This window comes from Salvelinus alpinus, chromosome 6, assembly GCF_045679555.1.
Source record: "Salvelinus alpinus chromosome 6, SLU_Salpinus.1, whole genome shotgun sequence".
Taxonomy (NCBI): Eukaryota; Metazoa; Chordata; class Actinopteri; order Salmoniformes; family Salmonidae; genus Salvelinus; species Salvelinus alpinus.
In genome coordinates, this window is record NC_092091.1 from 51,896,240 (window position 1) to 51,911,500 (window position 15,261).

The following is a 15,261-nucleotide window of genomic DNA, read 5'->3' on the forward strand; positions in this document are numbered from 1 at the left end:
TTTAAAACCCAGACTTTTAAATCTCTTATTCCCCAACATGGGGACAATTGAGGGGGGGGGGGGGGGGGGGTACATTTCAGGATTTTTGTCCTGCTGTATCTCGGGCTCTGTAGTAGTCACATTGACACTTTTATCAGAATCACTCAGTTCTTACCCTTCTAACAATACTAAGCATGTGTTTGTAGGACATAGTTTTGGAACCGAAATATACTTTGTGAGGATAGTATACAATATTATGCATTGTTTAGAAAATGCCACCAGAGGGCATCAGAGTTTAAGACACCTGCTACCACGTAGACACCTGCTACCAGATAGTTAGTTACCAATTTTGTTTACTTATTTGAAGTAATTACCAGAAAGTACCCATTGTTACCATATAATTTCTTAGTAAATACCAGCTAAATACCAATGGAGACAGCAATGTAAAAAAAAAAAAAAAAATTCAGGGGTCTTATAAGAAAAGTGTAAAAAAGTGCCAAGTCAATCTGGTCTCATCATTCATTATACTAATTCATAATATCTAACGTTCCTCATTCATCTTAAAGTTCCAAGTAGATGGGAGGGCGGGGGGAGGCATGGCACTTTTAATACTAATGCAATAATCGTGCATTAATTTCAGTCTTTCTGAAAGGCTTTATGAAAACTGTCGCAAACCCACTTACCAATTTTTTTTTATTACAATTTACATTTTAAAAATAAATACGCCCCTGCAATTCGTATATGTTACGAATTCCAATTCGTACAATATGTTACGAATTTGGAATTGCTTAAGATTTCGTTCAATATCTTTAACTAACTTGGTGGGAATTGTACATTTCTTCATTTCTTCACACCAAATCTTAACTATTATTTCTCATAAGGCTCATAAGGCCCGATTCCGACCCTAGTTAAGTGCACATAAATGCACCATAATTCCATTTGTATGCACTTTTCTCTCTATTCTGACCTTGAACTTAAGCATGAGAATAGCATGCTATTCACCTGCTATTCATTCAGGGTGGAGATCTAAGAAATGAAGGTGTGGCGGAGGTGTGTTTACAGATACATCGTATTTTGACCTTGACTTAATTCTCTCATAACTCCACCACCTTTACGGGCACGGAAACCATGAATAAGATCGAGCGATCCTGATGGTTCCAAGTGGAAAAAGCATCTACTTTATATTTTCCAATAGAAATAACAGCATTCTCCATGCACTGTAATTTACAACTTGATATAGCTAGGTAAATTAGTAACCCATTTGAATAAGGGAATTGTAAATATAAATTACACTTGTTTTAGATCTATTTTACTTTATAATCGCTGGAGACAAATGTGACACCTGTCATATGACAGCACACTGAAGCATATCAACATATCAACTTTCTCACAGTAAAGTTTATGAAATGCTGTGCCATTATGCAGAATTGAAATTTTACAGCCTTTTAACTTGCAGGGATGGGCACTCTTGAATGTCTGAATTATAGGCTACCCTGGCTTTCTCTGTTTCCTATTTCTATCACGTTAAATATTTAGCCACTGTCAGTATCGACAGTCAGTAACCGCACATATTCAACTGTCAATTTACTGTTAGTTCCCTTCAGTTGGGAAAGCCTACATTATCATTCCATTTAATTACGTTGTTTCATTTAACTTAATTTACTTCCTCTGTAAACGCCGTCACGATGGGGTGGTTGTTGCTGAGGATCATTAGTCACAGTTGATAATGTAAAAAAAGACATGTAGGCTAATTAAAATATTATGGAGCGGAGCGCAGACCAAGCCATAACAGTTTAAACCCAACGCCTGGCACAGTACTTGGCCATGTCATTACACAGTTCCATGGTTAGTGCAGGCAATAGACGAGGGTATAGCCTACTATTGTACACTATTCTCCCTATTATAATTCTATGTACACTAATATTCCAACATTATCATGGGTCGAAGAACTGAATTTGGCCATTTTCAGAATTAAAGCTGCAATATGTAACTTTTTGGGTGATCTGACCAAATTCACATAACTGTTGCCCACCCATCCACCCTGACCAACAACCCTACTTTAGTTTTTGCCTAAACTAACCATCTATCTTATGTAACCATACCAAACGTAACATATCATACTAAATGGAGTATCTCGGGTTTACATACAGAATAATACGAAATGCTTTGAGACCAGGTTGGGAAATGGCGGAGCATCTTTAATCAAACCATAGTTTTTTTTATTTTGCGAGTAAAGGATCTCCATACCAGTTTTTTATGATTCATAAATACTTTCCTAAAAATAAATAATATAAAGATCAGAGTATTTTTTTATCTACCAATTGGTGCTGAAATGGAGACGATATGCATATAGCCTATTTAGATGGCTTTCTTTCATTGATCCCTAATATTCTGAACCCGTCATTTCTATATATTCTATTGAGAGTCGTTAAAGTTCTAACTAAAAGGAACACCGTATTTAAAGGGATGGCTTAAGATAAATGACCTGAAAACCCGATTGAATGAAAACTCCAAGAGAAAATCTGTTGGCCAGCAAGTCGGAGGGTTTTCAGCGGTTGAATTACATTTTTTCAGCGCGCGCAAGGGAACCACGCCTGCAAAGCCCGTTCCGATAAGGTACGTCTGAATACCAACTACTGAGAAATGCGTAGGAAAGGCTTGCGTAAGAAAGGTTTAATTTCCAGTCGGAATCGGGGCCATACAGAGAGAATACTCACCAGCTCTTTATGCTGTCAAAAAGTGGATTTTAAACAAAGACACGATGTAAACATTTTAATGGCATGTTTGATGGTATTCCAATACAGAGTAGGGTCTTTGCATGTTGTCAATATAATATATCTATACGAGTTATTTAAGGTTGTATTCCAGCCACAGACTGTACAGCTTTGAAGTGGTACAAGCATGAGTGAGAAGGAAACACTCAATGTGACTCACTGTGTATATTCCCTTTATGGTTACCGATGCTCCACCACGAAGCTCATGGTCGTCCCATCAAAGGAGGGCGGTGCGATGATTCTCGGGCGTTGCTGCGAAGTGATGCTGATGACCGCTGGTTTCCCTTCTGACGTCACCGCACTCCCCTGGGTGGTGACCCAAGGTGACGGGCACTGACGCCGGCACTGACTCTCCCGTAGCACTGTAGTAGGGGCTCTCTGCCCCCATCATGTTACCCTCCTGCACCAGGGTGTATTTCCCTTGAGCCGTCTCCCCGCTCTCGTCCTCTAATTGGGACGCCATGTGGGTTGCAACCTGGGGTGCCATCACCGTCTGGGCAGCAAGTGTGGGTGAGAGGAACCCCGGGTAGATCATGTAGGTGGGTGCGTACACCCCTCCCGGGTTCAGTGCCAGGGGGGATACGGACATGGTGGTCACTAGCTGCCGCTGCGGCATAGGCATGGGCATATCCACATACTGGCCCATCTCAGGGTCGAAGAGACACTGGGTGACTGGCTCAATCGGCGTGTCTACCAGGTAGTATTGTCCGGTGGTGGGATCAAAGAGCATCTTCCTCTGGGTACGCTGGAAGGGGTCTCCCCCCGAAGGGGTGGTGGGCAAGGGGGATATGGAGGGGGAGAAGCAGAACACCTGCGGCTGGGGGGTTCCTTGCTTGACCACTGGTAGAGAGTGGTGGTAGATGGTGGCGGTAGTGGGGATATCCGGGGGCCGCGTCTCTATGACAACAGGGGACCGTTTGAGGGACTGGATAGAATTATGCTTGTGTCTCTTGGTGTCGGTGATGCCAGGTTGACTGGCGGCAGGGCTGTTTGGGTATACCTGCTCTTGAATGGGCAGTTTCATTTGACCGACACTCCCGCCTTCTACAGGTATTGTTAAGTAGTTTTCAGAGTCTGGGTTGCCAGCTTTGATGGGCTGTGGTGGAGTCTCTGTGGTGGGGCTGCTTTTGAACCTTCCCCTGTCCACAAGGGCTCGTTTTGGGGGGGATATTTTCAATGACAGTGGAGCTTTCGGGGTCTTAGAGCTAATGCTTTTCCCCATAGAGGTTGCATGTGATGGAGAACAGGTTTGTGGCCCATTGCAACAATTAGAGCTGCTGCTACTGACAGCTGTCTTAATGCTGTTCCCCAAATGGAACACGCTTTTGTTACTAAACGTTTTACTTTGTTGTGACTGGGTTTTAAAGGTGTCCTCTGTGAATGGGACATGGATTATTCTTAGACAACCTTTCTCTTCTTGAATGTTGCATGTTTCTGGCAACCTGTCTGTGTTTATCGCTGTACTAAGCCTCTCTCTGCCACCTGCTGCACCTAGCTCCTCGGGGCCACCATGCTCCTCTCTAGCAATAAGTGACAGAACATGACTGTCTGTAATAGGCCAGGGAGCCTGGCTCTTGCGCTTCCATTCATTTCTGTCAAAAACATAAAGCTGTTCCATTGTTTTAACGGCCGCCTTTAGTTTCTCTAATGCCACCTGTTTTGGTATTTTCGACTCCGGTTTGCGTTCACCTGCCTCGACCTTTTTTTCCTGCTTTTGTTTAGCCTCGGACTGATCTGTGTTGGGCTGTTTAGCGAAGCCAATTGGAGTTCTGCCCGTCGCCCTGTGCAGCGACATGGATTCATTTTTGGCACATTCTGGAGATGGTTTGGGGGATGACCTATCGTTCTCAATTTGTCTCCGCTTTGGAGCCTCGGTTACAAGCACACGCTGTTTAGTACTGCTATTTGTATTTACAGACTGACATTTTATTACAATTGAAGAGGGAGGCAATTTCTTATCGGGTTCTTTCTTAGAAGCTTTATTATCTTCGCGTAATGAGGCAGCAGCAGTGGCGACTGCGCCTTTACTCTCGCTGTTATCCACTGAGACTAAACGATATGAACTCTTGACCAATTTACGCACGTCTCTAACCTGATGAATTGGCGTCTGAAACTTGCACTTATTGTCTCTTATATCCCTAACCGTAAAGTGTGGCACTCTGTCTGACGCTGGCAGAATCTGACATTTGGAGTCACCTGCTGACTTTATTGGATAATTTATATTAGGGATTAACAAGTTGTCAATATTTAGCGGATTGCATTTGTTTTCTTTTACGCTCCTCAGACGTATTTTTATCTCGGGTGCCTTTGACCCTTTCACGATTCCTGCATTGTTGTCAGGTCTAAACTTTCTCTCCCCGTACCCCCGTTGCTCTTTTTGCGCACCGACTAAAGTACTGTCTGACACCTGTTCTTTCAATTTATTTTCTTTAGGGAGAAGCTGGGAACTTGGAACAAACAAGTGTGACAATTTAGTTAGCTTGCTACTTACAGCTCTGGAGTCTAACTCCCTTTCCCCCGTATTATCTGTTGTCGAGGGTGTCCCATCTAAAATGGTACGAATTTCATGTTTCTCTTGGGGCTCTGGCTCACCATCCCTCCATGATTTGAATGCGCTGTTTTGGCTATGGCTCAGGGATCCTCTTGTGGGCTCGCATGCATCCTTTTGAAAATCTAATCGTGCCTCATTTATAGTCTGAAAGCTTTCTAATGCCTCAGTAAGCTCTTCTTTGGGGTCACAAGAATTATGTCTAAGGTCCACAGCCCCTTGTTCATCAGAAGAATTGCTTGTGTATCCCGAACCCGATTCTGAGGTTTGACTATGCACGCATTTCTCTGTATCCCTCTCTCTTACCCCATCTTGATCCTTGCATTGAAAGCATGGGGAGTGCGTGGGATGCGTGTCCCGTATCTCCCCCCTCTCCATCTTGCGCTCCTGTTCAAATTGCATTTTTTTGGATATTACATTTTTTAAGAGACTTGATGCGAAACTTGCCTTCTTATGTGGGCCTTCCATGCTATCACCCGCGTCACTGTGTTGGTAGCTCACTTCATATCCTGGCTCTGCTGGCAAGGTGCCGGGAACTTCATCCATGGAACGTGCTCCTGACGCATTTTCTGAATATTTGGGAGGCTTCCCGCGTTCAGGTGACACCGCTTCAACATTACAGCGAAAATCCAATGTCTTTGTCAAAGTGATAACCTCACAGCCTGGTTCAAATGGGCCTGTAAGCTCTACGTTTTGGGTAGAGGAAGATGCATGTTGTGGACTAGATCTTTTTGTATTCAAAGAAAACATATTGGTTTGGGGACCTTTCTTACTGCTTATGGCAATACCATTTATACTCTTATATTCTGCGTTCTTGCGCATTTCAAAAGTTGCAGTTGCACTCTTATGGGCGATTAGATTTTGCTCTTTGCCCTGTGACATGTTACCATATTTAAGGTCAACGAAAGCTGACCACTTGTTTAAACCAAGCCCATATTCTGACATTGAAGACTCACTTGAAGTGCTCAAATGTATAGCATCGAAATAGGGACATGCTAAACTCCTAAATGATTTGGCGGTTAAATTACGCACTTCTTTATCAGCGTCGTCCAGTTCACTTATCGAACTTGACGCACCGCTGGAATATTCGTTAACATCTTTCCCTCTTAATTTAGTTGCAAAGTGTTGGCGTCCCGGGGCTGGGATAAAATATTGGGATCTATCGCACAAGGCTTCCGCTCTGGCGTCAGTGCTTGTAAAAAAGAAGTGACTCCTGTCTCCCACATGCTTGGTATGATAACAAATGTTTTCATTCTCAATGATATTGTTATAGTCGTTTATCGCTCTGGATGAGGTCTTGATTGACAGGTGAATTTGCCCCGCCGAATTCCCACTACCGTTTTGGTTTTTACAAATGCTTTCATCTGAGCTGGGGCATTTGTCAGAGTCACAAAACTCACTCTCAGTGCTGACAACTGCACAACCAGCAACACTTTGGTGCACATTATTATATTGCGCCTTACTGCTTTTCACTTTCGCCTGGCTCCTACCATCCACTAGGCCTATCAAAGTCCCCTCTGTTGTTTCATCGCTTTCAAAAGAGGCATAATCCACAAATGAATAAACCAGATTATCGTCCTCAATATCCCAACAGCTTCCCCGTCCAAAATCATAATCGACATCATGGTCAAGCTCTGTCAGTTGGATTTCGTGCGTTGTAATGTAGTGCGATTCGTCTATTACGGTATCAGGCGCACAATGGTCCGACAATACTACGCTCTCACAGTCGTCCGATTCGGTTTTACTGTTCAAATACATGTCCGTGTATTGTAACTCCTCACACTCGCTGGGGACATTATAATCACGAGGCACAATTTCGCTCTGGAGTTCTGTCATATTGTCATTCTCCAAGTCCACATTGCTGTTAAATTCTGTCAAAGACGTGTCCATGGGGGGATCTTCCGATACAGGCCTATCTGCTGACTTGTCCTTGGATTTTTCCTCATAGATATGATCCACATTGTCATCAATCTCGTGAATCCCGGGGCTCCTCTCTCCGGACGTATCACTGTTGCATTTGAATACCGCCAATTGGTTACCGTCACCGGTAAAAGCCACTTTAACAGTTTTTGTGACCTCTGATTTCATATCAATTAAGTCATCCAAATCAACATAATTGGATTCGTCACTTTTTGTTTTAGGGTTGCACTTGTCCTTGTATTTATTTCCAGGGAGCAGCTTTCTATAAGGTCCGGTGTTGTCTCAGTAAGTGAGAGTTTTCTCAACTGCTTCCATTTGTGCCGTTTCTTACCGCCAGAAATGCTTTTTGTTAGCGATGTTATCCTGACACAGGACGGAAAACTCTGCGCTAGAGAGAGATTGGAGTGAAGGAGGGAGGGAGACTGAGAGGGGGGTCAGTCTAGTTGCCCTCGGAATCCCAAGTGCACTCTCTGTTGAATAATCCTCTCTGTTGAATAATGTCCGTTCTCAGCGCATGGAGCTGTTGCTCTTTACCGCTTCTCTCGACGACAGTTTCGGATGACATGTCAGCTACATTAGCAGAGGCTGGGGTCAAACCTTCGCCACAGCGTGCGAATTTAGGACTACATGCTAATCTCCGTGATGCTGCTCTCTTTGATAACGTAGCCGTGCACAATCAATTGCGCGGTTGAGAAAGAGAGAGAGAGAGTGAGAGAGAGAGAGAGAGAGAGAGAGAGAGGGGGGGGGGGGGGGGGAGAGAGAGAGACGAATGACCATGTGGATTTAACGACCCTTATGGAATGCGCGTGAACATGATCTCCCCTGTACCAAATTACAATAAATTACGCACAGCGACAGATTTCCAAGATAATTGTCGCGTGTCAGCTTCTGTATGCCCAAAGTGCAGTTAAGAACATGGAATGTGCGTCACCTTTCCTAGAAGAACAGCTCATTTTCCTAGAAAACTGCGAAAACTTCTATCCAGATCTTTCTTTCTTTCGTTCTATACTGTCTAAATAAATACCTTCTAAGTAAATAAATACATTTCGGAAGGAAGATTTTCTAATGAAAGGGAAGATCAGAAATGCAGAGCATCAATGTCCCTAACAAATTAACAAAATTGCTAGACTACTTTGATATTAGAACCCGAAACAGCTTTCAGCTCTTATTCGCTGTATTTATGTGATAGCTGCAATACATTGGACTTCAACAATTTTTTGACAGCTGAATGCTATCAATGCTCCACCCACGATTTTCAACAGCTGCAAATAACGAGAACCGGGGAGGTTGTCCAATAAGTTCCATCGTGAAACTCACAGCAAGGACTGCGATTCAATGCGTCAACAATGGTATATGTTTTTCTCATCTTATACAGTATGTATGGACTTTGCGATCGACCTGACTGTATATTGGTGACAAACTTGATGAAAAAATGTCAAAATTTATACAGCAGTGGTATTCAAACGTCTTCATCCGAAATGCCAAAAACATTATCGGGGACAGTGGACATCAAACACAAATTTCTGCAGAATAACCATTATTCAAATATAAAACATTGATGTTCCCTGGCACATTTTCTGAATGTATGCTATACTCTTTGAGCTCCTTTGTTGATCTGTCTTCCTCTGACTTTTCAATCATTGATTGGTGGCCAGAGCTCAGTAATGAATCGTTAGGCCTAATGGAGAAATAAGACATTGATGATATTTTAAATTAACATTAAATAGCCATTGATTCTTGAAGAATATAGCTTATAAATGTATCATGACCTTAGTTTAACTGTCTTACCCCATTATATAAACTTGTTTTATACTATTGTTTGTAAACAATTTAGGCCTAATTGTAATCAAGCACTGTATAGCTTTAAAAAAAAAATGAAACTATAATTTGGATCTCAGGATGGTCGATCCTTGCATCCATAGCTCTGTCTATGAATTTGAGAGTGGTTACATTTCTACAGCCCCATCCCTCAGCTGTTTTCCAAAACAAGATTTCTGAGGCATTTATGTAGTGTTTATGAAGATGCTATGAATGCCCTGGTAAGCCTTTGTGACCACACACACACACACACACACACACACACACACACACACACACACACACACACACACACACACACACACACACACACACACACACACACACACACACACACACACACACACACACACACACACACATTTGTTTTACTATCCTTGTGGGGACCAAACAATTGATTCCCATTCAATATCCTATTTTCCCTAACCCCTAAGCCTAACCTTAACCCTTAACCTAGCTCTGAATCCAAAACCCTAATTCTAACCCTAATTGTAAACCCAACCCTGAACCTAACCCCTAAGCCTAAAAAAGCCTTTTCCCTTGTGGGGACCGGTGAAATGTCCCCACTTGTATGGACTTTTGGTCCCCACAATGATAGTAAAACAAAACCACACAAACACACACACGCACACGCACACACACACACACACACACACACAGTTGTATACCTCTTATTTTTCCGAAACTACAATAAATGAAAGTAAGCAGGATATGCAGATGAGGCACAGGCACAGCCTCGTGACAAGGAACGACTGTCCCTCTGAGCTTCTAACTTGACATCAAACTGAGGGGCGTGGGGGTAGAACCGGGCCTCATTCCATTCCAAAATTCTGCCCCCTCCCTTCTGCTCTCGTTCACTTGTCATCACAGCCTTGAGACGACTGGGTGGGTGTTATGCAATAGCTTCACCTAGTTTCAGCCATATTGCTTTGGTTTTACCTATACTGTCTGGTCAGTTCTGTGATGGGGTGCAGGATACTGCCGAATCTACAAATCACCTTCCATCATAAATAACAACTCATTATTATTTGTAGATCAGTCAGTCACAACTTACCCATGATACATTACAGTTTTGATGCTCTGGAACATGGCCACATTCTGCATGTGAGAGGAGCTCCAGCTAACAGCTCCTGTCACTCATAGGGAATATTTAAACTCTTGACACCCGCCACCTTTCTCTCTAGCTTTGATAACATGAGGGAGAGGTGTGGGGGTTTGACTGCATTTGTCTCGATGGTGTCTTGGTGTCAGTTATGAGTGGGTTCTTTAACTCTCTGACACACCCACATGTTTAAATGACCTCCACAAAGCTGATAAATTTAGGCAGCTATTTAAAATGGAGACGCCCCTCATGCAAGCATGTTGGGATCAGTTACTTACAGTGGGCACATTAAAACAGCAGGTGTTAAATCATGACCACCATTAATCAAAGCCCTGAACAGTCCATGTGGAGATCTTTTAAACCCTCCCTCACACACACAGACAAATACACCAACACATGGGCAAATGTTCCACAGGAAGTATATAATATTTTTGGGAATAACCTAAATAATGTTATAATGTAGGTAATGTTCATAATGATATACTCTATGTAGTCCCATTCAAAAGATCAATGGATTTCTGAATGAATGTACTCAAACTCATCTGATGAGATTTTCATCAAAGCAAGGGAAGGAACCATTATGTCAGAGGTCACAAAATATGTAATCCAATTTGATTCTCTCACACCAAAAATGACTTCAAACGGCTCCATTTACTATACTAAAATGTTACAAATGTAGATCTATATTTCAAATACTTGAAATGGAAAGACTTGTGTGTATAAGGGCACAAGGCGAGACCCAAATGCAGACACAGGAGGCAGATGGTTGAGCTCCGATATTTATTATACCAAAAGGGGTAGGCAAAAAGCAGGTCGGGGACAGGCGAGAGTTCATAAACCAGGTCAGAGTCCAAACAGTACCAGGGGATAGAGCGGGCATGTCAGTGTGTGTGCTGACCAGCTACGCAAGTCTGTCATCAGAGACTATATATTTACAAAATCAAAATAGCTCTTAACATAGTTGATCAGTTTCTGTCATACAGTGTTGGAACATACATAAACTATTTCCTCCAGAGCTTGTGGAAGGGGCAGTCTTGTGCAGTTGTACAATGGACGCTTTTGGGAACTGAGCAACAACACTGTATATCGAACCAAAACGTTGGGCCTTAACATTGTTAATTCATTGAATATTTTTTTTATTTTAGCTTTATTTTAGCAGGAAGTCAAATTGAGACCAATGCCCCTTTTCCAGGGGGGCCCTGCATGAACACAATGTATAACATTTACAACATTCAAACACAAAAACACAAAAACACAAAAACACAATACTAAAAGCAATTTAAAAAGCAATCACATTCCTCAACAATGAGGTCTTCCATTAACAACTTGAACTGCCCTAGCGGTAACAGCATCAAGGTGCAGAAAGATCTGCAAATCGTTACATACATGGGGCGCAAAAAAACTGAATGCAGATTTACCTAATTCCGTAGTGATCAACGGGACCTCTAAAGTTAGCCATCGCTGTGATCGAGTCTGGTAACTCGTATCTCTGTAATTTAACAATGACGTAATTAAGGTATAATGGAAGTTTGCATAAGATTGCTTTGTGAACAAAAAGACAGCAGTGCATTGATCTACAAGACTTAAGAAGGGCCAGCCTACAGAATTTAGTCATGTGTACTGAACCTATCGCCCGTAGTACAGCAACGTGCGCCATGATAAACTGCATCCAATGGCTTCGACACAGTGGCATCTCCATTCATATAGACAATAGATATCGCCATAGTCTAAAGATGGAAGGAATATCGACTGAATTATGTGTTTTCTGCTATTTAACGAAAGGCATGCGCTATTCCTATAAAGGAAGCACATTTTAATTAATGACTTCTTAAAACTTCTTATGGCTGCATCCCGCTACCGGGATCGATATGACAGCAGCCAGAGAAAGTGCAGGGCACCAAATTCAAACAACAGAAATCTCATAATTAAAATTCCTCAAACATACATGTGTCTTATATCATTTTAAAGGTATTCTTGTTGTTAATCCCACCAAAGTGTCCGATTTCAAATATGCTTTTCAGCGAAAGCACTACAAACGATTATGTTAGGTCACCATCAAACCACAATAAGCACAGCCATTTTTCCAGCGAAAGATAGCAGTCAGAAAAAGCAGAAATAGAGATAAAATTAATCACTAACCTTTGATTATCTTCATCAGATGACACTCATAGGACTTCATGTTACACAATACATGCATGTTTTGTTTGATAAAGTTCATATTTATAACAAAAAATATGAGTTTACATTGGCGCGTTACATTCACTGGTTCCAAAAACATCAGGTGATTTTGCATAGCCACATCGTTTCAACAGAAATACTCATCATACATGTAGATGATAATACAAGTTATACACATGGAATTATAGATATACCTCTCCTTAATGCAACCGCTGTGTCAGATTTCAAAAAAACTTTACGGAAAAAGCAAATCATGCAATAATTTGAGACGGAGCTCAGAACAATAGCCAAATTACCCGCCATGTTGGGGTCAACAGAAACCAGAAAATACATGATAAATGTTTCCTTACCTTTGATGAACTTCATCAGAATGCAGTCCTAGGAATCCCAGGTCCACAATAAATGCTTGATTTGTACGATAATGTCCGTTATTTATGTCCAATTAGATACTTTGGTTAGCGCCTTTGGTAAACAATTCCAAAGTCACAAAGCGCCTCCACTTTAACGTGACGAAATGTCCAAAAGTTCCGTAACAGTCAGTAGAAACATGTCAAACGATGTACTGAATCAATCTTTAGAATGTTGTTAACATACATCTTGAATAACGTTCCAACCGGAGAATTAGATTGACTTCAGAAGAGCGGTGGAACGGACTTCCTCCTCATGTGAAGGCATTCCTGTCTCCTTCGGCGCCCCTTCACATTAGAGTCATCAGACAAAGTTCTGTTGACTGTTGACATCTAGTGGAAGCCGTAGGAAGTGAAAACTCATCCATATCTCGCTGTAATATCATTGAGAGCTTGGTTGAAAATCTGCCACCTCAGAAAAAATTCAAAAAGGAAGTGGAACTTCTCAGGTTTTTGCCTGCCATATGAGTTCTGTTATACTCACAGACATAATTCAAACAGGTTTAGAAACTTCAGAGTGTTTTCTATCCAATATGAATAATAATATGCATACTGTATATTAGCAACTGGGACTGAGGAACAGGCCGTTTAATATGGGCACCTCTGTGCACCTTTCATCCAAGCTACTCAATACTGCCCCTGCAGCCATAAGAAGTTTAACTCATCAATAAAAATTTTGAACGATAGCTTTTCATCAATTCAGATACCCAGATTTTTAGATACCCAGATATGGGCACCACCCAATGTACATATGCATACATTTTTATCATATACATTTTTAAGCTTTTTGGAAAATAACATATAATTAATTTTACCTGCATTTAAGTACCAATTTCAGTTCAACAAAGGCTATCTGCAAAGCAAAAAAAAAGCAGATTGGAGTTCTGAAAGAGCCTTGTCAACAGAAGGGGCTACAGAATACATAACTGTATCGTCCACATTCAAGTGGAGGTTACAATTTCTTACAGACAAACCATTATTGTTATATAGAAAGTAAATAGTACAGGGCCCAAAATCGACCTTTGGAGAACACCTTTCGTAATATCAAGGAAACCTAACTTAACTCAATCAGAAGAAACATATTGTGTTCTGTCTGTCAGGTAGTTTTCAAACCAAATGCAGCCTGCCTGACCCAGGCCAATTTCAGACTGTCTATGAATTAATAATGAATGGTCAATCAATCAATCAATTAAATGTATTCATACAGCCCTTCTTACATCAGCTGATGTCACAAAGTGCTGTACAGAAACCCAGCCTAAAACTCACAAAAGCAAGCAATGCAGGTGTAGAAGTACGGTGGCTAGGAAAAACTCCATAGAAAAGCCAGAACTTAGGAAGAAACAGCAGAGAATTGAGGCAGAGAATCCCAGTGGAGAGAGGGGAACCGGCCAGGCAGAGACAGCAAGGGCGGTTCATTGCTCCAGTGCCTTTCCGTTCACCTTCACACTCCTGGGCCAGACTACACTCAATCATAGGACCTACTGAAGAGATACATTTTTAATAAAGACTTAAAGGTCGAGACCGAGTCTGCGTCTCTGACATGGATAGGTAGACCATTCCATAAAAATGGAGCTCTACAGGAGAAAGCCCTGCCTCCTGCTGTTTGCTTATAAATTCTAACGACAGTAAGGAGGCCTGCGTCTTGTGACTGTAGCGTACGTGTAGGTATGTACGGCAGGACCAAATCGGAGCAATAGGAGCAAGTCCATGTAATGCTTTGTAGGTTAGCAGTAAAACCTTGAAATCAGCCTTAGCCTTAACAGGAAGCCAGTGTAGAGAGGCTAGCACTGGAGTAATATGATACAATTTTGGGGTTCTAGTCAGGATTCTAGCAGCCATGTTTAGCACTAACTGAAGTTTATTTAGTGCTTTATCCGGGTAGCTGGAAAGTAGAGTATTGCAGTAGTCTAACCTAGAAGTGACAAAAGCATGGATACATTTTTCTGCATCATTTTTGGACAGAAAGTTTCAGATTTTTGCAATGTTACGAAGATGGAAAAAAGCTGTCCTTGAAACAGTCTTGATATGTTCGTCAAAAGAGAGATCAGGGTCCAGAGTAATGCCGAGGTCCTTCAGAGTTTTATTTGAGACGACTGTACAACCATCAAGATTAATTGTCAGATTCAACAGAAGATCTCTTTGTTTCTTGGGACGTAGAACAAGCATCTCTGTTTTGTCAGAGTTTAAAAGTAGAAAGTTTGCAGCCATCCACTTCCTTATGTCTGAAACACAGGCTTCCAGCGAGTGCAATTTTTGGGCTTCACCATGTTTCACTGAAATGTACAGCTGTGTGTCATCCGCATAGCAGTGAAAGTTAACATTATGTTTTCGAATGACATCCCCAAGAGGTAAAATATATAGTGAAAACAATAGTGGTCCTAAAACGGAACCTTGAGGAACACCGAAATTTACAGTTGATTTGTCAGAGGACAAACCATTCACAGAGAGAAACTGATATCTTTCCGACAGATAAGATCTTAACCAGGCCAGAACTTGTCCGTGTAGACACATTTGGGTTCCCAATCTCTCCAAAAG

General features: G+C 41.8%; 1 pseudogene; it reads right to left on the reverse strand.

Moving 5' to 3' along the window:
- Nucleotides 1–7,908, reverse strand: part of LOC139578837 (uncharacterized protein C4orf54-like) — a 35,834-nt pseudogene extending 27,926 nt beyond the window's left edge.
- Nucleotides 7,909–15,261: the final 7,353 nt, after the last annotated feature.